Here is a 25554-nt window from a genome sequence, read left to right as displayed (position 1 = left end):
AAACGAAGGCTCTGGCAACTGTTTCCGCAGTAATGTCCGGAATGGGCACGGCTTCGGGCCAACGGGTGAAGCGGTCGACCATCGTCAGAATATACTTGTAGCCCTGAGAAGGGGGAAGCGGTCCAACCAGGTCGATATGAATATGGTCAAAGCGTGATCCAGGCGGCAGGAAAGACTGAGGGGGAGTCTTGGTATGGCGTGTCACTTTGGTGGACTGGCAAGCAAGGCACGAGCGGGCCCACTGGCGAACGTCGGTGTTAATGTTCGGCCAGACGTACCGCTGGGTAACCAGGCGCTGCGTGGCCCGAATGCTAGGATGGCAGATGTCGTGAAGGGAATGGAAAATGGCACGACGAAAGGCCGCCGGGATGAACGGTCGCGGTAGAGCCGATGATATGTCGCACCAGAGTGATCCGGGCACAAACGGATGAGGCACGAGCTGCAGACGGAGTGCTCGAGGGTGGTCACGCAGGGCGTGGAGCTCAGGGTCTTCAATCTGTGCCCGCGCCAGGGAGGGCCAGTCCACAGCAGGTGGAGACACGCCGATGGTGGAAATGCGTGAAAGTGCATCAGCTGCCTCGTTGTCGGTGCCTTTGATATGTCGAATATCGGTTGTGAACTCCGATATGTAGGCCAGCTGACGAAGTTCACGGGCGACGTACTTCGAAGAGTTGGTACGGAACACATACACCAGAGGCTTATGGTCCGTGAGAACGTAAAACGGCTGGCCCTCCAAGAAGTGGCGATAGTGCTGGATCGTGGAGTAGATAGCAAGCAGCTCACGGCCAAATACGCTGTAGCGAGTCTCAGCAGGCTGGAGCTTCCGAGAGAAGAAACCCAGTGGGTGCCACTCGGAGTCAATCTTCTGCTGGAGAACCGCGCCAATGTCCACGCTGGAAGCATCCACCATGATGCGAGTGGGCGCGGAAGTCCTGGGGTGGATGAGGACGACTGAATCGGCGAGGGCTTGTTTGGCAGCCGTGAAAGCGGCCTGAGCTTCGGGAGACCAGGAAATCGCAGAGGATGAGGACTTCGTGGTGCGGAGAAGGTCAGTCAAGGGGTGAAGAAGCTCGGCGCAGTGTGGGATAAAGCGCCGTGAAAAATTCACTAGGCCCAGGAACTCACGGAGCTTGCGTAGGGTTGCTTGTGCTGGGAAGTCCTTAACGGCCTGCACGTGAGAAGGCAATGGACGAATTCCCAGCGCCGAGATGTGGTGGCCCAAGAACTCGAGCTCAGAAGAGCCGAAGACACATTTCTGGGCATTGACGACCAAGCCAAACTCTTGGAGGCGTTGAAAGAGTTCCCGGAGGTGACGCCTGTGGTCCTGTGGAGTACGACTCGCGACGAGGATGTCATCGATGTAGGCGAATACCGCCGGGAGACCACGCGTCACTTCAGCGATGAATCTTTGGAAAGTTTGAGCTGCGTTGCGTAGCCCAAAAGGCATGCGCACGTACTCAAACAGTCCGAAGGGTGTAGTGATGGCCGTCTTCGGAATATCGGCCGGCTCAACAGGGATTTGGTGGTACGCCTTGACAAGGTCCACTTTACTAAAGATCTTGCAGCCATCCAGATGTCCAGTGAAGTCTTGGATGTGTGGAAGGGGATAGCTGTCGTGGACCGTGTGAGCGTTGAGAGCCCGGTAGTCGCCACACGGACGCCAGTCACCCGGTTCTTTCTTGGGCACCAGATGGAGTGGTGAAGCCCAACTACTGGATGAAGGGCGAATAATACCCAACTGGAGCATGTGGTCGAATTCCCGTTTTGCAATAGCCAGACGCTCGCCGAAGAGGCGGCGCGGGCGAGCTGCGACAGGTGGACCACGCGTGACAATGTTGTGGGTGATACCGTGCTTGGGTGGCTGATGTAGATTACAAGGCTTCGTGACCTCGGGAAAGTCTGCGAGGACTTGAGCATACGGGCATGACGGAAGCAGAGTTCGGATTCCAGTGGAAGCGACAGCTGATATAACGCCAGTGATGGAAAGGCGCGTCTTGCTGTCGATGAGACGATGGTGACGCATGCTGACGTCCAGATCAAAATGCGTCAGGAAGTCTGAACCGAGGATAGGTTGATGTACATCGGCGACGATGAAGACCCATCGAAACGTGCGCCGTAGGCCAATGTCCAGAGTGAGGGATCGGAGACCATACGTTGCGATGGAGGTTGAGTTGGCCGCACGAAGAGTAGGTCCATGTGACTTGGAAGCACGGTCTGCTTTGGAGGCCGGCAGTACGCTGACTTCGGCACCAGTGTCGATGAGGAAGCGCAGGCCAGAAATGCGATCCATGACGACGAAAAGGCGGCGAGGTTGAAGAGCGAGGTCACACGCCGCCGTCAGTGATCTCGCTGCGCGTTTCCCGACCAGTTGCATGGTGGAGTGCTGCGGCGAGCGTTGTGCTGGAAAGTTCGGTGATACCAGCAGAGACGCGGACGGCGAGGACTGGAGAAGTGCGGACCACTCGGGGAAGACGAACGGCGGCGAGGTGTTGAGGATAAACCGCGCGAGGCATGAGAGGACGTCCGAAGGGCATCGATAGAAGCGGCCAGCTGATCGATCCGGGCCTCTAACCGTGAAATGGCGGCGGTCTCCGGTGGAGAAGAGAGGGCGGTGACGGAAGGAGAAGCCGCGTCGTGGACTCGATCAGCGAGCTGGGCGAGGCGGTCAAGGGTCAAGTCGCTCGCAGCAGCCAAGACGAGGCGGGTGGACTGCGGCAAGCGTTGTAGGAAGAGCTGCCGCAACAGTGCGCCGTTCGGGTCTGCATTGGTTTCGCCCAGGAGCTGCCGCATGCTATTGAGTAACTGGGAGGGGCGGCGGTCTCCAAGCTCTTCGTAGGTGAGCAGCTGCTGGAGGCGCGCACTCTCTGACGCCGTGGTGGGGTCCAGGATGCCCTGCTTTAGTCGCTGGTACGGGGTATCGCCCAAGGGTGCAGCGATGATGTCCGCTACCTCTTGAGCCACCTCCGAAGGCAGGTTGGAAAGCAAATGACGAAACCGAGATGCCTCCGAGGTGACGTGGTGCAGATGGAAGACGGCTTCCACTTGGGCGAACCAGGTCTGCGGACACTTGGGCCAGAATGTTGGTAGGCGGAGCTAGAGAGCTGCGACGTCCCGTGGGCGCAAGGTAGCGTCAGGCGGAAGGCCGCCTGAGGGCGGTAGGTTGCTGGGGTCGGTCATGTCTTAGGCCGGAGTCACCACTGTTGAGGTTTGCGGGGTCGCAGCGGAGCACCAGACAGAGACGACCAGCGTGGCAGGCTTCTAGTTCCGAACTGCCCGTGCCGGGCGTGCGCCACGAGCACGCGCTGTCCGACTTTATTCTCTTTCTCGCGCGCGCTGTAACGCCGATCTTAGCGCCGGCGCTTTATAGCGTCGCCAGGCGCTATAAGATCATAAAATCCCTCGCTACCACGGAGGACCACCCAGCTGTTGACATACACTTCATACGCCTTTGGGAAAGAGACGTAGTCTTATAAAATGGAGGAAAAAATATGGAAAAAATAGAGACATAGTCGGAAACTCAGAATTCGAATAGCCAGGCATAGTGTTCAAGCGGACCAATACGCATGGTACCTAGCTCGCACCAACTGGCTAACAGAGTGGTTATCTCTCAACGGCTGCCTAGACAACAAGCCTACGTGGCACCTTCTGCGAAGCCTAATGACCCCCGGAAAGCGAAGAGTGCACAACATACATATTTTCATCGAACCCTACACAGCTTTCAAGGCACGGATCACAAACTCAGGAATGAACTAACGCGTCGCTATATCTGCACCGCGGAAAACCTACAACCCTACAATGAGAAGTAGGGGGGGGGACCGAATGAAAATTTAGATAGAGTCTTCACTTTGGAGGAAATCGTTGCAGCACTAGCAGATATGCGCCAAGGCAGAGCCCCGGGATAAGAAAAAACTACGCTCGGACTTCTGCCCAACCTCGGCACACAGGCTCTGCAAAAATTTACGGATTACATAACAAATGCTGGCGCAGCGGAACCATTTCACAATCATGAAAATGAGCCAATGTACACTTTATCTCCAAACCCGGCAAGAAAATCAGAATCGAAAACCTGCGCCCATTATCCCTCACGTCGTACGCAGGCAAACTGCTGGAGAAGGCAATCCATGCGCGTCTCTCCAATACTCTTGAGGACAACGAGCTACTGCCAGACATGATGTTTGGATTCAGGGCACACTTGTCCACCCGTGATGTGGTTCTGCATTTTAAACGCGAAGTCATTGATCTCGGACGCAGAAACAGTTATCGAGTGCTCCTAAACCTCGACCGCGAGGGAGCATTTGAGAACGTGAAGCACTCCACGATCCTCAACAACCTCCACAACGCGAGCTTTGGCCAGCGAGTTTGCTCATCCTTACGGACAGAACCGTCAACAGCAGCAGCGGCACAAAACACACAACGCAAGTGAAAACGGACACGAGAGGCACTCCACAAGGGGCACTACTATCCCCACTTCTCTTCAGCACTGCACTCCTAAATCTCCCACCCCTTCACAATCAAGTACAGGGCATACGCCATGCCCTGTACGCTGATGATACAACCATCTGGACAACCACGGAAAGTATGGGAATTATTCAAAAACAGCTACAAACAGGGGCAACAAGGGTTCAAAATTATGTACCGGCATGTGCACTAACCTGCTCTCCCGAAAAATCCGAACTCACAGTCTTCCTTTCAACGCAATAATCAGCACACCATCAGCCCCCGCGCTGGCAACAAGCTCATCAAGGATGTTGAGGCCCTGAAATACTGGGTCTGTACATAAATAACAACAGAAACAACCTCCTCACCCTCCAGAAATTCCGGCTCGGGAGCGAGCCAGTCGCCAGGATGAACGCGTTAAGATAACGACGCGGAAATGAGAGATGCGAGCAGAAGATACTCTTCGACTGGTGGAGGCTTTCGTCGTAAGCCACGTCGTCGACGCAGCACCCTATCTCCTTTTCAAGAAGCGTGACATCAAGAACATAGACGTCATAAAAAGAACAGCATACAAGAAGCCCCTGGGCTTCCCTCTCGCGACATTGACGGACCGGCTCTTACGATTGGGAGTGCACAATACGATAGACGAGCTAAGAGGCACACCTCACGGCGCAGGTGGTACGGCTCTCCGCTAGTCGGACTGGTCGACAAGTACTCAGTGATTTAAACATCAATATTCTTCTACAGCTAAAGGCCAAAAACGAAATTCCAGCCTCATAGAGAGGCCAATTCAAGGCAGGTCCACTGACAAGGAATATGCACCCTGATTTTCACCAGTCAAGACGACACGCACGAGCTGAAGCCATGGAAAGCACTACCGCGGGGCGAGGGCATGTTCTATATCGATTCTGCGGTTGCCGAGCAGAACGATGGCCGTCGTGGTAGTGCACCAAAATAAAAGAATGGACGGACGATTGCTAGCCAGGACATACCGGCTGCGGAAGAAGTGGCGATTGCTCTGGCTGCAACACACAATAGTGCGGAACACGTTCTCACAGATTCACAGACAGCGTATCGCAATTACCTCAGGGGCTGGATCGCACCGCTAGCAGCAAAAATCCAGCTAGGTAGCTAGACCCGTGCCTACCAACCCTCATGCAAGCACTTAATATGCCTACCAGGTCAACAGGGCATTCCAGAGAACGAGAGCGCACATGCCTCAGCCCGAGCATTTCACCCCCGGGACCCATTTGGGATGCCGTGCAACCTCCTACCGCACTACTAACTTACAACGACATACTTCAGCACTTCAGATTATCCCGACGGATATACCCACCACCGGCTAAGGAACTGGACAAAGGGGAGGAACACCACTTCCGTAAGCTACAGACCAACACTTACAAGAATCCGCAAAGACTGCGAGCAATAGACGCGGACTCATTTGACTCACAATTCAAATTCTGCGGGGAGAAGGCGGACCTGTACCATATCTTGTGGGCCTGCTAACGAAATGAGGTAGTTACTGTCATTATCCGGCCAACGCAAAAGGTGTGTTAGGCATCTGTGACCAGCTCGGACGAAACGAGTGAAAAAGAACTAACTCACCGAAAGAGCCCGCAAAGCAGCATATCCCAATCAGGTTCCGTGCTAAGAGCTCCAACCGCCGCTACAACCTCCTAAACAATTTGATTAAAATACTTTTACCGCCACCACCAATGGTGCGGGTGCTTGGAAGGGAGAGTGATAGTAACAGGTAAATTGGTTTCTGACGAAATGAAACGGCGCCGTATAGGTCTCGCATATCTGGGTGGACACCTGAATCGCGTCGTAAGGGAAGGAAGGAAAGGGGGATGGGGTGAGTGAAAGAAGAAAAGACTACAAAGACCTTAGAAAGGACGGCGCTTAATGGGTATAACTGCGCATAACTTCCCTCAGTCGTGCTTTAGGCTACGCGGCGGTAGAGCGACAGATGTGCGCGGCGTGCGTTGGCATTGACAACGTTTTGCCAGAAACTCGGCCCTGAAGCCATAGGGCGACAGCGCTCATTGTGTTCATTGGCGTTGGCGTTGACAACATTTTGCATTGCGATCATTTCCAGGAGGAGTGTTCATAAGTGGCTCCCTGGGTCTGTGGGCGCTTGAATCGTGCTTATAGGTACAGGCGCGGCAATAAGTAAACGGAGCACGCTATTGCGTTCGAAGTGCGATCACGCTCTCTCCATTGGTAATGAAGAAGCGTTATTTGTCTACAAGCTACCAGCATGCGCGCACCACTGCTGGAAATTTCAATTAATTGACGCGTGAAAAATATTCGAAGACAGTTGCGTGCTCCGTTTACTTTTGTCCGCGCCTTTACTTGGGGTGATCAAAGAGAGGTGTGGGCTGCATGCTTTAGCGCTAACTACGGTGAGCAAACTCTCGCGATCAACCATTAACTGCCACCTGCCATGATGCCACGCTAGAGTGGTTTGAGCAAGTAGCCTGGTAATGTCACCTATTTGAGCCACACCTGGGTTCGAAACCACACGGGCAGAAATTTTATTTTTAAGAAACCGTACTTTCATTTCTATGGCGATGAGGTCACATGGGTTTTCCGGCTGCCTGGCGTGGAAAAAACTCTCGATTTAGCGCCTCATGAACAATATAATGCATATCATTAATAAAACAGCCGCTCCACTTGAGCGAGGCAAACTGAGTTGAGGCGGAAGCGCGCACCCTTCAGTTCCATCGGCTATGCAGCCCAACGCTTGCAGCAGAGTCCAACAGGACTGAGCGCAAGACTTTGGTGGAGGTACCAATGCCGGGCTTTAAAACGAGTGCAGCTCGATTAGATTCATGGTTCGTTCGAATCTGAGACTTCCATGGGAGAACATTACCACCCTCGAGCGTGTTTAATGCGTGGTCAATTTTAATTTTCTCAGTGCGTGCTTGGCGGCTTTCCGATTCTGCTGAAAAAAGCCTTGTTCTTACTGCCAGGAAAGGAGGAGAGATTGGTTTCTCCACCATTCTCTTCCATCCGTGGATCATGGCTGCCTTTTCGATTACAGTGTTCATAGTTGAATTTCAGCGGTCGGAAATTTTCAAAACATATTTTGCTATTTTACGACTATGCCTTTTTTATTACGTTTCTTTTCGAATACTCAGTATCCAGAGTTACCGCTCTACCTTTGGTTTTTCTCTTTTCGATAGCCACGGGAAGCTGATTTAGTGCAGGTGTCATAAACATGAAAGATGGGCAGGCCGCAAGCCTACGCCACGGTTGTATTTCATGTCTTGATATAAAGCTGTAGGAATAATACAGGAACTGCCAAGAAGCTAAGCGAAGCCCTCATCATTCATTCTTTATCATCATCATAGCATTATCTGAAGGTAAATTGTTGCTCGCCGGGAAGGATACATTCACGGGAGGAAAAACGACTGTATTGTACCGCAGGAATTGCAGCTGACCACACCCTGAGCCATCTTTTGAGATCAGTGGACGGCGTAAGCAGCAGCTGAGTAGAGCCACAGCACTTCGAGGAGGCGTTAAAATCTTCGTAAGTATTGGATGCATTATATTTTCTCTTCGTTCCATTAATTTCCAAAGTACGTTCAGTTAATATTTCTATTCTGAATATAGCGTCAGTTTTGCCACCGAAATGCGTAATGTTGCTCCTGTTCATTGCTGCATTAAGTTTAAAGAACTGCACACGCGAATATGACTGTCGAGAACAGTCGCGCTGCCGCCTATTGGAATATGAATATGTTTTTGGAATGGAATATGTTTTTCCTGTGTGTGTCTTTTGTTCGCAATTGGCACCTACAACAGAATATGAAACCTATCGCAGTAGGAGCCTATTGCTCCGTGTTACCAGCTTCATCTGCTTTACGGCCTGGACGAAGGGAAATATTGGATCCTAGTTTAGAATTAGACTGTATGAGTGCATTTGTAAAACAAATCGACGACCTATCGTCGAAGTCTTTGCTTCTTGAAGATGATATGATTGGTGTCGCAAACATTGTAGCGTTGCCGTCCATTACGTGTTCGTTTTAACAGCATCTGGTTCCGAGAACTATGTCAATGATAATATAAATATATTTTTCGTTTTTTTTTGTGTGAGTTGAGATGAAATGTGTTTTGACGCGACTGTGTGCGGAGCTGCAAATGCATTTCTTGTTTTGTCGCTGAAAGAAAATTTAGTAAATGCGTCTATTAGAAACACGCATGCTATCTGTTGTTTATGAATTATTTCTTTTCCTTCTGGAGGCTCTTTTTCATAAAGCGCCGTATCCACTTACTAATTCATCCCATTTATTGCGGTAAAATTATACATAAAAACTTTCTGCCCAGTGCAGCGCTTCATTGTCTGGGGAATATAAAATAAAAGCTAACGTCAATACAAACTTATGTAAATTGATCATCAGTCGTTTTTTATAGAGGTGCAAAAACTAGGATCAAATATGGCTGTGGTTTGGCTCTGGTCAAACCTGGTAGAGCAGCGAGAGGTGTATATACGCCTGGCCACGCATAGGTTTCGCTTGAAAGTAAGGCACACGACAGAGCATTTGGAGGCCGTGTGAGCGGACGCGCTTCGCAATGCGCTGCGCAAACTTTATCTTTTACGACCGGATTACCTCATCCCAGCGGTCTAAAGATAGTATCATCAGCCTCCGCTTCTAGCCAGGAACCTGCTGATACGAACCTTTCTCGGTTTGGGCTACCACATCAAGATACAAGTTCACATATTTTCCTCACAGCGCTGCGCTGAGAGACTAAGCCTCGCAACGCACCAGCCACCGATCATTAACGCCGCTAGAAACGCAGCTTCGCGCTCGGACCAGCTTCGTGCTCTGACGTCACTCCACGCATGCACACAGCTGGCGGAGCGCGGGGCCACGGCTCAGCGCGCAGCAACGCTGATCTCGCGAAGCGGATGGCGTAGTGTAGCTCTCGCTACAAAAGAAGAATGGCAGTAGTTCATAGTCCTCGGTAGAAGTTCCTCACTCGGTAGAGTACCGGTACTTGTTGGCTGTCTAAGTGTGCCGGTGGTCACCTTTCAGGTGGCCGCCACTCAGTGCTCGGAATGTGAAGGGATGTCCTTCGGGAGCCGTATAGTTGACGGAATGAACTATCGGTTTCGTGAACACCCATAATTCGCGCCGTCTTGCTGCGAAGACTAGCATTAAGGGACAATTGAGCACTCACCAGATCAGCGGGTGGTTCTCGGGCCATGATATTACGTCGAATACCAAGAGTGGGTGGAATGGCGCGAGAAAATTTATAGACTAGGTAAAGAAACATACGCTCACTTGAAATGGTGCGTTAATTAGCGATCTGCTTGCGTTAGTCTCCTTTGCTGGAGAAATAAAAACCTGCTGCACCATTTCCAATAACTCGTTCTGAATCACTTGCCAATGGGGCAGAAATCGCCTGGCAGCCCGTTGCAGGCTCTCAAGGGCTCTTCTATGCGTGGGACCTTCCGCTATTCCAAAGCTGTCAGGGAACAAAAAACTTCAGCACTTTTTGGAACTTTGAATGGTAATACGACTGATACAGTGATTGTCACTGCTCAATGCCTCATTAATGAGAGGAGATCAGATGATCTGTTATCCACATCATGCACTCCGCGATCATGACGCGTATTGCGAGGAAGGCGCATAGCTTTAGTATCTGGCCTCGATGACTACTTTGACGCCGTTATTCTATTTGTGACTGAAATGGCAATGGCACTAAGCGAGACACACACAATAAAGACTGACGTAGCACATGCGATAACTTCATCTGCGCTTATTTACAGCAAAGCCAGGAAATATATTGAACATTTAATGCAAGTTGAACAAAAACAACAACAAGACATCAGCAAAACTGTTCAAGATATGATATCTAATTCTTGAAAAGGCGGATCGAAGTATCACTTATATAATCTACTTCCCTCTTCTTTTTATGTGGAATGTTTCCAAAACCACCGGTGCCTTCACATCTCTACTCTGGCCCAGAATATTTATCTCCTGAAGTCGTGGTCTACACTTCTTGCGTTCTTTGCATATTTTTCCCCAAGCCCATGTTCTGCCACACGATTACACACGAAGCATTCAGCACAGTGCGGCGAAAGGTGTGCACCTCCTAGATTTTTTTAGCGATCGTGCATGCTATGCAGCGCCGTCAGCAAATGCACCACCCGGTTTGGCCCACATGGGCTTTTCCGCACGACAGCGGTATCTCGTATACCACACCTGTGCAGCACTTCACGTACTGCATGCCGTGCTTTTTGTTGCAAGAGTTCTTATTTTTATAGCTTCCAGTGCGCGCGAATAGCTTGGCAAGCTTTCATGAAACGGAAAACATGATCTGCACGCCATGTTACTTCGCCACCTTTTTCGCATTGTGCGGATCGCCGTGCACATAACCACTTCTGGTTTCACGACTGTATTCTTGGCTCACACGACTTCTGAAATATGGCACATTTGATTTTTCTTAGGAGGGCATTAGCAACTCCTGTTATAATCGATCATGGGAACCCCCCCGAAACGAGTCGATCAACTTGCCCATCAAAACTAGGCTGCATAGCTTGGTGACACAACTTTACGAGAGCTTATTCAAGGCCGAGGCCAGCAATGGCGGGTTTTAGTATTTCATTGAGCTGATGTATAAGGCAATAATTCCTTCTGTGCTCGAGGGGAGTATCAGCAACAGATATGATGCTCTTCCAGAGTGAATTTAAGATCTAAAAACTGCAAACACCTCCGCTTAGAAAGTTCTTGAGTAAACAGCGACTCCTTTCCCTCTTCATGAAATTTGGCTAAAACTGTGCTTACAGCATCCGTGTAGGTCAAGCTCTTTTGTCTTTTGAAAACTATTAGAAAATCGTCAACATACCTAAAGTCGTCGCCTACAAAGCTCTTAGCTAAATCTACAGCCTGAGGGCGCACCACATGATGACACCCACGTTTCTAATTCTCAGCATGACGCCACAACCCAGACATAAACTTGCCATCCTACAGTAGAACTGCCGGGGACTAAAACGGAAGAGGGAAACATTACAACAATACATGCTCTCATACTCATACGCCGCAAATAATAGCCCTGCAGAAAGTGAATATAGAGGCTCAGATCAGAGGATGCTCAACACATCAAAAAAATCCCTCGAGATGCATCTAGGTCCATAAATCATGTAGACCTTAATCTAGACACCGGGATTGAGTATACCTTCATAAAGCTACTGCCACAGAACAGAAACAACAAGGGCCCCTCTATACTCAACATATATAGCCGCCCTAAAAAGCACCGCGTAACCTTCTTTCTTTAAGCACTAAGAGAATCCCAAAAAGCTCCTCTAGCTGTAGTTAGTGACTTCAAAGCTGCTAGCCCCCTATGGGGTTACCCGAGGGAAGGCGCGAAAGGCAGAAAACTAGCATCCGCCATCGCTGACATGGCCCTGACCCTATTCACGGACCACCAGCACCCGACGCGAGCAGGCACCAGCATAACGCGGGATACTTCCCCCAACCTCGCGCTCGTCCGCAATGCCCGATATAATGAGTGGCTCGATACGGGAGAAAGCCTGGGCAGCGATCAGTACGTGGTGCAGACAATCTTCGAAAGCAACCAGCACAGCAAACCACGATAGCAAGCCAGAATTACAGACTGAGGGACATTCAGCAAGGACACCAAACTAGCCACATCGCAACAAATAACCAGCTGCGGATATTGGGCGGCATTCATTCTCGACCTTAAAGAAAAGCTCACAAAATCCCTCGCTACCACGGAGGACCACCCAGCTGTTGACATACACTTCATACGCCTTTGGGAAAGAGACGTAGTCTTATAAAATGGTGGAAAAAATATGGAAAAAATAGAGGCATAGTCGGAAACTCAGAATTCGAATAGCCAGGCATAGTGTTCAAGCGGACCAATACGCATGGTACCTAGCTCGCACCAACTGGCTAACAGAGTGGTTATCTCTCAAAGGCTGCCTTGACACCAAGGCTCCGTGGCACCTTCTGCAAAGCCTAATTGACCGCGCGAAAGCGAAGATTGCAGAACATACATATTTGCATCGAACCCTACACAGCTTTCAAGGCACGGATCACAAACTCAGGAATGAACTAACGCGTCGCTATATCTGCACCGCGGAAAACCTACAACCCTAAATGAGAAGTAGGGGGGGGGGGAACCGAATGAAAATTTAGATAGAGTCCTCACTTTGGAGGAAATCGTTGCAGCACTAGCAGATATGCGCCAAGGCAGAGCCCCGGGATAAGATAAAACTAAGCTCGGACTTCTGCCCAACCTCGGCACACAGGCTCTGCAAAAATTTACGGATTACATAACAAATGCTGGCGCAGCGGAACCATTTCACAATCATGAAAAACAGCCAATGTACACTTTATCTCCAAACCCGGCAAGAAAATCAGAATCGAAAACCTGCGCCCATTATCCCTCACGTCGTACGCAGGCAAACTGCTGGAGAAGGCAATCCATGCGCGTCTCTCCAATACTCTTGAGGACAATGAGCTACTGCCAGACATGATGTTTGGATTCAGGGCACACTTGTCCACCCGTGATGTGGTTCTGCATTTTAAATGCGAAGTCATTGATCCCGGACGCAGAAACAGTTATCGAGTGCTCCTAAACCTCGACCGCGAGGGAGCATTTGAGAACGTCAAGCACTCCACGATCCTCAACAACCTCCACAACGCGAACTTTGGCCAGCGAGTTTGCTCATCCTTACGGACAGAACCGTCAACAGCAGCAGCGGCACAAAACACACAACGCAAGTGAAAACGGACACGAGAGGCACTCCACAAGGGGCACTACTATCCCCACTTCTCTTCAGCACTGCACTCCTAAATCTCCCACCCCTTCACAATCAGGTACAGGGCATACGCCATGCCCTGTACGCTGATGATACAACCATCTGGGCAACCACGGGAAGTATGGGAATTATTCAAAAACAGCTACAAACAGGGGCAACAAGGGTTCAAAATTATGCACCGGCATGTGCACTAACCTGCTCTCCCGAAAAATCCGAACTCACAGTCTTCCTTTCAACGCAATAATCAGCACACCATCAGCACCTGCGCTGGCAACAAGCTCATCAAGGATGTTGAGGCCCTGAAATACTGGGTCTGTACATAAATAACAACAGAAACAACCTCCTCACCCTCCAGAAACTCCGGCTCGTGAGCGAGCCAGTCGCCAGTATGAACGCGTTAAGATAACGACGCGGAAACGAGAGATGCGAGCAGAAGATACTCTTCGACTGGTGGAGGCTTTCGTCGTAAGCCACGACGTCGACGCAGCACCCTATCTCCTTTTCAAGAAGCGTGACATCAAGAACGTAGACGTCATAAAAAGAACAGCATACAAGAAGCCCCTGGGCTTTCCTCTCGCGACATCGACGGACCGGCTCTTACGATTGGGAGTGCACAATACGATAGACGAGCTAAGAGGCACACCTCACGGCGCAGGTGGTACGGCTCTCCACTAGTCGGACTGGTCGACAAGTCCTCAGTGATTTAAACATCAATATTCTTCTACAGCTAAAGGCCAAAAACGAAATTCCAGCCTCATAGAGAGGCCAATTCAAGGCAGGTCCACTCACTAGGAGTATGCACCCTGATTTTCACCAGTCAAGACGACACGCACGAGCTGAAGCCATAGATAGCACTACCGCGGGGCGAGGGCATGTTCTATATCGATTGTGCGGTTGCCGAGCAGAACGATGGCCGTCGTGGTAGTGCACCAAAATAAAAGAATCGACGGACGAGGGCTAGCCAGGACATACCGGCTGCGGAAGAAGTGGCGATTGCTCTGGCTGCAACACACAATAGTGCGGAATACGTTCTCACAGATTCACAGACAGCGTATCGCAATTACCTCAGGGGCTGGATCGCACCGCTAGCAGCTAAAATCCAGCTAGGTAGCTTGACCCGTCGCTACCAACCCTCATGGAAGCACTTAATACGGCTACCAGGTCAACAGGGCATTCCAGAGAACGAGAGCGCACATGCCTCAGCCCGAGCATTTCTCCCCCGGGACCCATTTGGGATGCCGTGCAACCTCCTACCGCACTACTAACTTACAACGACATACTTCAGCACTTAAGATTATCCCGTCGGATATACCCACCACCGGCTAAGGAACTGGACAAAGGGGAGGAACTCCACTTCCGTAAGCTACAGACCAACGCTTACAAGAATCCGCAAAGACTGCGAGCAATAGACGCGGACTCACTTGACTCACAATTCAAATTCTGCGGGGAGAAGGCGGACCTGTACCATATCTTGTGGGCCTGCTAACGAAATGAGGTAGTTACTGTCATTATCCGGCCAACGCAAAAGGTGTGTTAGGCATCTGTGACCAGCTCGGACGAAACGAGTGAAAAAGAACTAACTCACCGAAAGAGCCCGAAAAAAGCATATCCCAATCAGGTTCCGTACTAAGAGCTCCAACCGCCGCTACAACCTCCTAAACAATTTGATTAAAATGTTTTTACCGCCCGCACCAATGGTGCGGGTGCTTGGAAGGGAGAGTGATATTGGTAAATTGGTTTTTGACGAAATGAAACGGCGCCGTATAGGTCTCGCATATCTGGGTGGACACCTGAATCGCGTCGTAAGGGAAGGAAGGAAAGGGGGATGGGGTTAGTGAAAGAAGAAAAGACTACAAAGACCTTAGAAAGGACGGCGCTTAATGGGTATAACTGCGCATAACTTCCCTCAGTCGTGTTTTTGGCTACGCGGCGGTAGCGACAGATGTGCGCGGCGTGCGTTGGCATTGACAACGTTTTGCCAGAAACTCGGCCCTGAAGCCATAGGGCGACAGCGCTCATTCTGTTCATTGGCGTTGGCGTTGACAACATTTTGCATTGCGATCATTTCCAGGAGGAGTGTTCATAAGTGGCTCCCTGGGTCTGTGGGCGCTTGAATCGTGCTTATAGGTACCGGCGCGGCAATAAGTAAACGGAGCACGCTATTGCGTTCGAAGTGCGATCACGCTTTCTCCATTGGTAATGAAGAAGCGTTATTTGTCTACAAGCTACCAGCATGCGCGAACCACTGCTGGAAATTTCAATTAATTGACGCGTGAAAAATATTCGAAGACAGTTGCGTGCTCCGTTTACTTTTGTCCGCGCCTTTACTTGGGGTGATCAAAGAGAGGTGTGGGCTGCATGCTTTAGCGCTAACTACGGTGAGCAAACTCTCGCGATCAACCATTAACTGCCACCTGCCATGATGCCACGCTTGAGTGGTTTGAGCAAGTAGCCTGGTAATGTCACCTATTTGAGCCACACCTGGGTTCGAAACCACATGGGCAGAAATTTTATTTTTAAGAAACCGTACTTTCATTTCTATGGCGATGAGGTCACATGTGTTTTCCGGCTGCCTGGCGCCGACAAAAACTCTCGATTTAGCGCCTCATGAACAATATAATACTTATCATTAATAAAACGGCCGCTTCATTTGAGCGAGGCAAAGTGGGTGGTGGCGGAAGGGCGCGCCATTCAGTTCCATCGAGTACGCAGCCCAACGCTTGCAGCAGAGTCCAACAGGACTGAGCGCAAGACTTTTGTGGAGGTACCAATGCCGGGCTTTAAAACGACTGCAGATCGATTAGTTTCATGGTTGGTTCGAAGCTGAGACTTCCATGGGAGAACATTACCACCCTCGAGCGTGTTTAATACGTGGTCAATTTTAATTTTCTCTGTGCGTGCTTGGCGGCTTTCCGATTCTGCTGAAAAAAGCCTTGTTCTTACTGCCAGGAAAGGAGGAGAGATTGGTTTCTCCACCATTCCCTTCCATCCGTGGATCATGGCTGCCTTTTCGATTACAGTGTTCATAGTTGAATTTCAGCGGTCGGAAATTTTCAAAACATATTTTTCTATTTTACGACTATGCCTTTTTTATTACGTTTCTTCTCGAATAGTCAGAATCCAGAGTTACCGCTCTACCTTTGGTTTTTCTCTTTTCGATAGCCACGGGAAGCTGATTTAGTGCAGGTGTCATAAACATGAAAGATGGGCAGGCCGCGAGCCTACGCCACGCTCTTTTATGTCTTGATTTAGAGCTGTAGGAATAATACATGAACTGCCAAGAAGCTGAGCGAAGCCCTCCTCATTCATTCTTTATCATCATCATAGCATTATCTGAAAGTAAATTGTTGCTCGCCGGGAAGGATCCAATCACGGGAGGAAAAACGACTGTATTGTACCGCAGGAATTGCAGCTCACCTGACCCTGAGCCATCTTTTGATATCACTGCACGGCGTAAGCAGCAGCTGAGTAGAGCAACAGCACTTCGAGGAGGCGTTAAAATCTTCGTAAGTATTGGATGCATTATATTTTCTCTTCGTTCCATTAATTTCCAAAGTAAGTTCAGTTAATATTTCTATTCTGAATATAGCGTCAGTTTTGCCACCGAAATGCGTAATGTTGCTCCTGTGCATTGCAGCATTAAATTTAAAGAACTGCACACGCGAATATGACTGTCGAGAACAGTCGCGCTGCCGCCTATTGGAATATGAATATGTTTTTGGAATGGAATATGTTTTTCCTGTGTGTGTCTTTTGTTCGCAATTGGCACCTACAACAGAATATGAAACCTATCGCAGTAGGAGCCTATTGCTCCGTGTTACCAGCTTCATCTGCTTTACGGCCTGGACGAAGAGAAATATTGGATCCTAGTTTAGAATTAGACTGTATGAGTGCATTTGTAAAACAATCGACGACCTATCGTCGAAGTCTTTGCTTCTTGATGATGATATGATTGGTGTCACAACCATTGTAGCGTTGCCGTCCATTACGTGTTCGTTTTAACAGCCTCTGCCTCCGAGAACTATGTCAATGATAATATAAATATATTTTTCGTTTTTTTTGTGTGAGTTAAGATGAAATGTGTTTTGACGCGACTGTGTGCGGAGCTGAAAATGCATTTCTTGTTTTGTCGCTGAAAGAAAATTTAGTAAATGCGTCTATTAGAAACACGCATGCTATCTCTTGTTTATCAATTATTTCTTTTGCTTCTGGAGACTCTTTTTCATAAAGCGCCGTATCCACTTACTAATTCATCCCGTTTATTGCGGTAAAATTATACATAAAAACTTTCTGCCCAGTGCAGCGCTTCATTGTCTGGGGAATATAGAATAAAAGCTAACGTCTATACAAATTTATGTAAATTGATCATCAGTCGTTTTTTATAGAGGTGCAAAAACTAGGATCAAATATGGCTGTGGTTTGGCTCTGGTCAAACCTGGTAGAGCAGCGAGAGGTGTATATACGCCTGGCCACGCATAGGTTTCGCTTGAAAGTAAGGCACACGACAGAGCCTTTGGAGGCCGTGTGAGCGGACGCGCTTCACAATGCGCTGCGCAAACTTTATCTTTTACGACCGGATTACCTCATCCCAGCGGTCTGAAGGTAGTATTATCAGCCTCCGCTTCTCACCAGGAACCTGCTGATACCAACCTTTCCTGCTTTGGACTGCTACATCAAGATGCAAGTTCACATCTTTTCCTCACAGCGCGGCGCTGAGAGACTAAGCCTCGCGACGCAGCAGCCACCGATCACGAACGCCGCTAGAGACGCAGCTTCGCGCTCGGACCAGCTGCGCGTCGGCGCCTCGACGACGGCATGGAATCCATTGTATTACAGGGAGAAGATATATAACCCTCGGAACTGACCTCTTCCAACGCGGCGAGGCGCGCACACCAGGTGCGTGCTCTGACGTCACTCCACGCATGCACACAGCTGGCGGAGCGTGGTGCCACGGCTCAGCGCGCAGCCACGATGACCTCGCGAAGCGGATGGCATAGTGTAGCTCTCGCTACAAAATAAGAGTGGCTGTAGTTCTTAATCCTCGGTAGAAGTTCCTCACTCGGTAGAGTACCGGTACTTGTTGGCTGTCCAAGGGTGCCGGTGGTCACCTTTCAGGTGGCCGCCACTCAGTGCTCGGAATGTGAGCGATATCTTTCGGGAGCCGTATAGTTGACGGAATAAACTAACGGTCTTGTGAACAACCATATTCCGCGCCGTCTTGCTGCGAAGACTAGCATTAAGGGACAATGGGAGGAGCACTCACGAGATCAGTGGGTGGTTCTCGGTCCATAGTATTACTTCCAATACAAAGAGTGGATGGAATGGCGCGAGAAAATTTATAGACTAGGTAAAGAAATATACGGTCACTTTAAAGGGTGCTTTAATTACCGAATTGCTTGCGTTAGTACCCTTTGCTGGATAAATAAAAAACCCTCTGCACCGTTTTTTTTTACGTGGAATGCTTCCAAATCTGCCGGTGCCTTCATATCTCCACTCCGGCCAAGGATCATCTCCCGAAGCCGTGGCTCACACTTCTTGCATTCCTTGCATCTTTTTACCCCCGGTCCATGTTCTGCCGCACGATTACACGTGAAGCATTGTGCACAGTGATGCGAGAGATGTCCACCTCCTAGATTTTTTAGCGATCATGCATGCTCAGCAGAGCGTGGTATCTCAGGTCAGTGGTATCTCCTATACCACACCTGTGCAGCACTTCACGTACTGCTTGCCATTCTATTTGTTGCAAGAGCTCTTCTTTTCATTGCTCGGAATGCGTGCGCATAGCTGGGCAAGCTTTCGTGGACCAAAAACACGACCGGCACGCCAAGTCTCTTCGTGACCTTTTTCACAATCTGCGCGACCCTGTGCTCATCAGGTATCACTTCTAATGATAACACTTCGGTATTTTTTCGAGGAAACGAAATGCGCAGAAACTTTCACCCCCGGCTGCGAAACCAATAGAGAGGGGGCTCGGAAAGCAGAGGGTAAATTTTCTAAATTGTTTTTCGGGGAAAGGAAATGCGCAGTATCTGTCTCACACATCTCTGTGGACACCTGAACCAGAGGGAAGGCGCATAACTCCCCTCTTGGAACAATGGACACCTCTATAGTGCTTTAAGCAACGGTTCGATACGGACAAATGCACGCTGCATGCTTTGGTATTGACAACGTTTTGCCAGAAACGCTGCCACCTGCCACGGTGGCAGGGTGGGTGGTGACTTTAATGTAGATATAAAAACAACCAAGAATTTCTTAACACTTATGCGGGAGAACTTCCCGTTCCTCTCGATCATAATGGCTCCCACAGGTGTGACAACCTTGCGAAATACTTGCGCACACCTCGTCTTTGAGAACCAGGCATTGGTGCGGCACGTCGAGCATATATCCATCTATTTCTCCGTCCAGAAAGCTTCTTTCATGACAGTCAAGAACTGTTAGTAGAGTGTTTCTTGGAGAAGGAACATGTGTGAAAAATAACAAGTTATCTGTAAATGTGAGTACATGTCTTGCTCGAATTCTTTGCCTCATTCTATTGAAAAGCTGAAACAGCTGATGAGCTGCGCACAGATTTCTTGAACGTATTCCTGCGCGCTGTCAAAATACAGAAAAGGCACGAACACACAAGTCGAAGCGCTTGCCTACAACAGCCAATGATTACTATTCTTGAGGTAGGTTAATTCAGTTCTCCTAACACCATCGAAGGCGAGCGGACGCATTGCTTATTTGGAGACGTGCATTGAGAAATCTTCGATAATTTCTCGTTCCCGTATTTTTCTCGCCCGACCTATTGCCTTGGTCTATTTTAGCAGTGGTGTGCATTTACAGTGCGCGCAATCAGGTGCCAAATTTCTGGATTTTGCAAGTTGTTCACACGCTCTTTCGTGTTCTCTAAGCCTCTTATTAAGGCACCTGCCCTTTTGCCCTACGTAGGTTCGTTGACAGCTGAGCGGAACGCTGTAGAGAACACGAATGATCATGAATAAAACTTCCAAAATTCGCGAATTTGGCCCCTTATAACGCAGACTGGAAATGCGCACCACTGGTAAAATACACCAAGGTAATAGGCCGGGCATGAAACAGACGGGAACGAGAAATTATCGAAGCTTTCGCAATGCACGTTGCTCCACGTAAGCAATGCATCAGCTCGCCTTCAGAGGTGGTAAGGGGAACTGATCTAATGTACCTAAAGAATAGTAATATTCGGCTGTTGTAAGCAAACGCTTTGTCCTGGGGGTTCGTTCCCTTTCCGTATTTGGATAGCGCTCACAAATACCTTCAGGAATGTATTTCAAACTTGCTCCAGTAGTAGCTCTTTTGGCTCAGGTTTCACATTATGAAGTAACGTAATCGGCTGCAATTTTTTTGATATTACAGCGCTAGCATGTGCAGGTCGAGTATCGCGGGACGGTGCTGCAGTACGCTGTTGCTGCGCCGTCGGACGGTGCTCTGAGGCTGCACCAAAGCGCCGTTCGACGGCACTCCACACACTGCCTACTTTAATGTGTTCCTCTTGAAACATGACTTGGCGCAAAAAAAGTACGTTGCTCAAGCGCACCAGCTCGCACACTTTTCGGAACTCGTACGCCTACGGGCACTTTCCGTCCACAGACGCCGGCATAATCTCGATTAACGACGCAAACCGAGGTCGCCATGTTTAGTTCACGATAACCATGGTAAGCGGCGTAACCGTGGTTCTCGCCGTGTGAACAGCTGTAACTATAATTAGTGAAAACAGCGGTTACCTTAACCGCGGTTAGCTGTACCCGTGTGACAAGGGTACAAGAGTGAGTGCCACTCCGGCTCATACTAGGTCTGTGCGTACAATTCTTCTGGGTGTACAGTCATTTCACAGAAATGGCTTTTGGTAGAAACAACAGATCCACAATGTCGGTGCATCATGCGTGTTTTCCACATGCTGTGTAATCCAATTAAATATAACACATCTAAGGGATCAATGATAAAAATGTAGTGCAGTGAAAAATTGTACAGAATGTTGTTGTTGTTGTTGTGACTGAGAGAAGGATGAAAAGGAAATTGCACGGGCCTGCTACTGGCTCGAGCCAAGCCACCACCGCTGCCACGTGCAGATAGAGGAGAGTCAAAAGATCAGAGGAAGGAGAGAGAGGAAAGGAAAGACGCGCGTCGCAGCAACAACTGCGTCCGCCGGAGCGGACGCTTCTCAAAAAACTGATAAGCGGCCGAAGCCGCGCTCGCCGAAGCGAGAACAGTTACGCACTACAGAATGCGCCGTCAAATCAAGTCTTTTATACAATGGCCGTTATATGACTTCCCAGAAGAGTATTTCATTTTTACAATGAACGAAACGACGCTCAATCGCTTAAGACGCTCAATCGCAAAGGCGGCAGTTCGCCGTAGATACAAAAATGCCCTTCTTTTCTAGCCCGCTTTAGCTGGTAGTGTCTCAGTGTGCAGCTTAAAGGAAAAAAAATTTTTGTCCATGTCGAGAGGAGCATTTTACGTACCCTCTTGATTACGTCATGTCCCGGTAGACCAGAATACACATAGCAATATAGTGGCGGAGGAAAGAGCATACAGATTAAGTCCTTGTACAACTGTTTCCTCGACACTGAAAAAAGTAACTCGGGTGAAAACCAAACAAGCAGGAAACGAACAGAAAATACTTCTCATGCATGAATCCCATCAAACACGGGCGATCAGAAGCATTAGAGGACACAATGATGCTTGGTAAAGCATGAGCTAAATTTACCTGCAGGAATGCTCGCATTATTTGGTGTGTAGTGTCCCTGGAAAACACGAAACGTGAAACCACCTGTCAGACGTGGACTAAACCGAGGCAGCAAAAGGCCGGAAAAAGTTGTCACGCATAGTTGTTCAAAAAACGAACCCCACTAAAAAGTTGCGAAAACTCTGTTGAAACGTTGGATGTAAAGTCTTGTTCAGTCAATAACTTTCTGTATATAGTAATTTTTTTTGGCGAGGAACAGACTACATGCGGTCGCCCTGACACAAATCGAGAGACCATGGGGCGCAGAAGTCTCAGCATAGCGCTGAAGAGTTGGCACATGGTCTTTCCAGTAGTGTGCTCTGTGCTTATGGGCTCTCAAAGGAACGAATCAATACTCTGCTCAAAAAGATTTGCAGTAGGACAAGGGATAACAGAGATATAAAGGTCTTAAAAATTTTCCCCTCAGAGGCCATCAGGCCGTGGGGCTTTCGAAAGTGGTAGTCTGCCAATTCCATCTTCCAATTCCCCAGAGTTATAGGGCCACTTATTACCTCGCACTTATCCTCAGAAAGCGGGGAAACCACAGACACCCAGCGCGCTACATGAACATCGTCAGCAGTGCTTGAAGCGGTTGCAAAAAGGGAGGGGCAGTATTTTCAAAGCTCGGTTGATATTTCATCTCCACTTGTCACCAGGGTGCCCCCAGAGTAGAGCAAACGATGCGCTTGGTACTCCCGTGCCGATGCTCATCAAGCAAGGCCCGTCTAGTTGGCTAAACAGAGTGCAAAGCATGATTACTGCGGGATCATACACTGGCCGCTGGAAAGTATTCTGCATCGAAACTTTGAAGGCGACACTCTACAGTTGCAATTTGTTGCCACCTCTGTATCCTGTAGCGTCGCATTCAAGTTCGCGCAAATTATAAAGGCGTTGATGCAGCCGTTTCTCGTTACCATGCTTAAAGAACCTACGCATGGAGCCGATCTCAAAACCTATTCCAAGAGCTTCCTGCTTAAACACCTCCCAAGCTGCACATAATGGGACTCTCATGGTTAAGCTAGATTCTAAAGTTCAAAAGTGGTCCCCACTCGCCACTTGAAGTCCTCATTTAACAACGAAGAGTTAAGCTTCCACAGTTACCGCTGTGGCTTAAATTTAGGGCGGGCACATTCTTCAATTCGTGCAATTACCACGGCATGATCAGAGAAAGGAACAGGGCTGACGTCACACGAAATACACCTTTTAAGTAGATCTGCGGAAACGTAAATCCGATCTAGGCGAGAATGCGAGGCTCCTCTAATAAATGCGAAGTCGGATGACAATCCGAAATTAATTATTACTGCATTTTCTGTGGTAGCCGATAAAGTTGCAGTGTTGTTAGGGTCACTTGGTGCACACAAGCAACTAAAATCGCCCACGAGTACAACATGAAGGTGACCGTCTAGAAGAGTTGTCATACCCTGAATGAAAACTGGTCTTTGCACCCGATTTTTTGAAGCATACACGTTGACGTACCTTCACGATTCACCATGCAGCCGAAAGTCACAACATATCACCTGTCCTTCTGTGTCAACCTGGTACAGAAAGAAATATTTGGCTGTAGTTTAGCTCTGGTTAAACCTGGAGAATGGCGAAAGCAACATCGGCCCGTAGCCATACATCGTTGCGTGAAGCCATATATTGTTCCGTGAGCTACATTGCCCACAGTCTCGCCGTCAGCAGGTGACGTCAATACACACAGCTTGCGTGCCTCGTGGCGCATGCTCGCCTTCTTTTCCTTAAAATGATCGGAGTGTAAAGCGTTGACAACGCCAACACCAATAACACAATGAACACCGATGGCCTATGGGTTTCGCGCCGCCTTTCTGGCACAATCTTGCCAATGCCTAAAGCTCACATCTCACTTCACTGCATGTGTTATAAGCAAGATTAAGACGTCAACTGACCCAGGGAGCCAAAATGCGCACTTCCTATCCTTGAAATGATCGCAGTGTAAAACGTGGTGAACGCCAGCGCCAATGACGAATGTCGACGGCCTATTGCTTCAGCGTCGCGTTTCTGGCCCAACGTTGTCAATGCCAACGCATGCAGCGAGCGCATGCACACCTGTCACTACCACCACTTAGTTTAAAACATGGTTGAGGTTGAGGGCAGTTATGGGCCTTCCCTCTGGTTCATGTGACCACCGAGATGTGGAGACCTCGCCCTCACCTCAGGGTAGGTATATCCTGGCGTAGCTGAGCGAAGCCACTGCCAATCTTACATACGCCACAAACCACGCAGATGGCGATCCTCAATCGCTACTTCGCATCGGAAAGGGAGAGAGACAGAAAGAGAGGGTGAGAGTGTCGGCGAGGCGATGGAAAGCGCGCGGCGGCGGCGGCTCCGTCGGCGGTACCGTCGCACCAGCTGCGCCCCGTGTGACGTCACCCGCTCCTCGCGCATGGGCAGCTTGGCCTTTCCAGAGCCCCGCGAAATGTCCCGGCGATTATCGTAGTGTTGCTTTGGCAACAAGAGAGATACTGTTTATGAAGACCAGAAAGCAGCCTGTCGAAAGGCGCATCGAGTGCGACACACGCAAATTGTAATAACTTAAGTACCGCAGGGCCACCTCTGTATCCAATTCACTTTCTTAGTCTCTTGAAGAGCGAACTTCCGTGATGTCTGGCTCCAGTCCGGAAGGTGAGACCTCGCTAGAGCTGGAACCTTTTCTCCTCGACCTGGAGCACGAGATTTATTTGTCTTTTGACTTTCGACGGTGGGACCTGTGCTTCGATGCAGCAGCGGCGTCCTTCTGAGAGGAGGGAGAACTCGGTGACACGCCACGATTTCAGTACACAGTTGAACTTGGCACACCCAGCCCCCCGCCTTGCAGTCAGGGAGTGAGCTGACAGACTGGCAATTAGCCACCTAATTGTCATACCCACCAGAGGCATCAGGTATCGCACCTGCGCAGGTTCTTGGCGCCGCAGCCACACCACTGCCCTTTTCTTTCTCCGTCTCATTCACAGGGCAGGAACGCGCACAAAGAGCTTCGTCACTGACGGAGTGCATTTCCGCTGAGTTCTCAGCCAGGCACTTTCGATCCACATCTGCAGACAGTTGCACCGCCGAGGGAGGCGTGGAAGGCCAACGCTGCATATCAGGACCTGCATCAGACTCCGGGCGATAAATTGGTGATTAAGTGCGTGTAACGGCTGACATGCAACCAGGAGAATCCAAAACTTTTTTCGCTTCCATCAAATGCTCCTGGACAGTGCCGTCCACGGAACGGGTGCCATTGCGGAGCTTATCGTCTTGCGACACAAATAAGACCTCTGAAGTATGGTCAAATCGGCGACAATCATTACACCGGAGAGTACGACAGTGGCGGCATATTTGCCCAACCATGTGGCAACGCAGACGCAAAGAAGGCCTGCCTGGAATTAAAACCAGGCTCTGTAGACCACAAAGTGTCAAAAGATGAGGTACGTCGTTGACAGTTACGCTATGAGCCAGAGTCAGTGTGATGTCTCTATTCAAACTGCGCATCCCATCCTTTTCCGAAACTCTACAGTGCTCCAAAGTGATGGGTGTAATTTTCCCGCAAGCTTGGAGGCTAGACATATGCTACGTG

The 25554-nt window shown here is 49.4% G+C and overlaps 1 pseudogene; it reads right to left on the bottom strand.

The window, feature by feature from the left end:
• LOC149324450 (uncharacterized) overlaps positions 1 to 16663 on the bottom strand; it is a 48946-nt pseudogene extending 32283 nt beyond the window's left edge.
• Positions 16664 to 25554: the final 8891 nt, after the last annotated feature.

This window comes from Amblyomma mixtum, unplaced genomic scaffold (assembly GCF_055824585.1).
Source record: "Amblyomma mixtum isolate Tamu unplaced genomic scaffold, ASM5582458v1 scaffold_32, whole genome shotgun sequence".
Lineage (NCBI taxonomy): Eukaryota > Metazoa > Arthropoda > Arachnida > Ixodida > Ixodidae > Amblyomma > Amblyomma mixtum.
Note: the sequence above shows the minus strand (reverse complement) of the source record. Positions and strands in the feature narration are given on the sequence as shown.